Consider the following 2,617-nt stretch of genomic DNA (forward strand, 5'->3'; position numbering starts at 1 on the left):
TCTACCAGAGTTCATGACCAGAGGTGAGGGGAGGAACGTAGACCGACTGGAAGAGAGCTTTGTCTTACAGCTCAGCTCCCTCTTCACCACACCGGACCGGTACAGAGTCCACAATACTGCAGATGCTGCACCAATCCATCTGTCAATCTCACGCTCCATTCTTCCCTCACTCATGAACAAAACCCTGAGATACTTGAACTCCTCCACTTGAGGCAGAACCTCACCCTCGACTTGAAGAGAACAGTCCACCCTCTGACTGAGGACCATGGCCTCAGATTTGGAGGTGCTGGTTCTCATCCCAGCTGCTTCACACTCAGCTGTGAACCGCTCCAGTGAGAGCTGGAGATCACGTCACGATGAGCCAACAGGACCACATAATTCTTCACTTGTGCTTTGAAGCCCCCTCAGCAGAATAAAGGAGCCCCAGCTGGTGCACCTTCCAGTACCCCCGTCAAGGACTCCAAGAAGGCCAGATACTCTGAACTGCCGTTTGGCACATGGGCACAAACAGCCAGAGCCTGTCCCCCCACCCAAAGGTGCAGGGAAGAAAACTTGGAAAAAAACGTGGAAAACTCCAACACCCAGGCACCAAGTCGGGGGGCTACAAGTAGACCCACACCAGCTCGGTGTCTCTCACCATGGACAACTCCAGAGTGGAATAAGGTCCAGCCCCTCTCAATGGGATCGGTTCTGGAGCCCATGCTGTGCATCGAGGTGAGTCCAACTAGATCTAGTCAGTACCTCTCAACCTCACGCACAAGCTCAGGCTCCTTCCCCCCCAGAGAGGTCACGTTCCATGTCCCAAGAGCAGCTTTGGTAAGACACAATCAGAGCACCAAGGCCCCCGCCTTCATCCACTGCCCATGGATTCATGCACCCGACTTGTATGGCCCCTCCTGCAGGTGGTGGGTCCACAGGAAGACAAACCCATGTTGCTCATTTGAGCTGAGCCCGACTGGGCCCCATGGGTAGAAACCCAGTCACCAAGTGCTCACCAACGAGTCCCTCCCCCAGGCCTGGCTCCAGGGTGGGGCCCCGGTAACCCACATCCGGGCAAGGTGCACCGAGTTCCTTATTTTCTTTTGTCCATACAAGTCTTCTGAATCGCTCTTTGTCCGGCCTGTCACCTAGAACCAATCTGCCCTAAGAGACCCTACAGGGGCAATTACAACAGCCCCCAACTGCAGAGCTCCTAATAATGTTGAAAACAGCAACCAGTCCTTTTTGTTTCTTCACATGTTTTATTCATATAGTACAGGCATGAAGAACTGTTTCAGTCAGCTGTGTATGTACCAACGCAGCTCTGTCTTTGAACTCTTCGGCTCACTGACTCGTGGCATTAGCTAAAAGTATTAAAAAACATCGACAGTGAACAAATCAGCAGAGGCCAACACCAAAAACAGACTATTTGGAAAGTCTTGGCCTTGGTTTGTGATTTCTTCAGCTCAAAGTTTTCCAGTGGCCTGCGTGAGTCTGAACCACCTGTGTTGTATGTGTTTATACCTGACGTTGGACAGGTGCGTCAATTAAAGCCATAGGTGTGGTTCATCTGCAGGGGTGTGTTAAAGATCGCTTATCCAATACTCCACTGTTAAATTAAAGCCTTAGCATCCCCTTTGAGTAATGGCTTTCATCCCCTGCCTTCAGTCTCAAACCAGCGTCATGTCATGCAGAGAAGTTGTTGTTGTCAAACCTTACAAATGATGTAATGCACAATTTCACCTAGTATTGGGAAATCTTGCTAAATCTGTCTGCACGAAGAGTATATCAGGGGAAAGTTACTCAGATACTGCCACAGGGAATGCATCTGAATATTTGTAAAATTACATGCAGCACAGTGGCGCAGTGGTTAAAGTGGTTACCTTTCAGAGAAAATGCTGCAGGATTGATGTCCCACCTTTCTGGGTGGAGTTTGCATGTTCACTCTGTGCTGCCTGGACCTGCCATTCTGTGTTCGTCTGTCTCTCCTTCCTGTCCTCTCAACCAGCCGGTCAAAGCAGATGGTCTCTTGTCCTGAGCTGGTTCTGCTGGAGGTTTCTTCCTGTTAAAGGGAGTTTTTCTTTCCACTGTCTCCACTGTGCTTGCTCAGGATGGGAGACTGCAACGAAGCCAAGATTCATCTTGTCTGCTGGATTCCTTAGATAGAGAACTTTACTAATTGTGTGAATGTTCCTGTAAAGTCCCTGAGACAACTTGGTTGGGATTTGATGCTTTATACATAAACTGAATTGAAATTTCTGCGTGGGTTTTCTCCAGGCACTCCAGTTTCCTCCCACAGACCAAAATTTACATGTTGGGTTCACTGGTAACTCTAAATCGTCCACAGGTGGAAGTGACTAAGAACATTGTAACCTATGAAGAAGAAGAAGATGGATGGATGGATGATGGATGGATGAATGGATGGATGGATGGAAGGATGGATGGATGAATGGATGAATGGATGAAGGGATGGATGGATGAATGGATGAATGATGGAAGGATGAATGGATGGATGGATGGATGGATGGATGGATGAATGGATGGATGGATGGATGAATGGATGGATGGATGGATGGATGAGTGGATGAGTGGATGAATGGATGAATGGATGAATGGATGGATGAATGGATGAATGGAT

The sequence above is a fragment of the Nematolebias whitei genome, chromosome 3 (assembly GCF_014905685.2).
Source record: "Nematolebias whitei isolate Nwh7 chromosome 3, NemWhi1, whole genome shotgun sequence".
NCBI classification, from domain to species: Eukaryota; Metazoa; Chordata; class Actinopteri; order Cyprinodontiformes; family Rivulidae; genus Nematolebias; species Nematolebias whitei.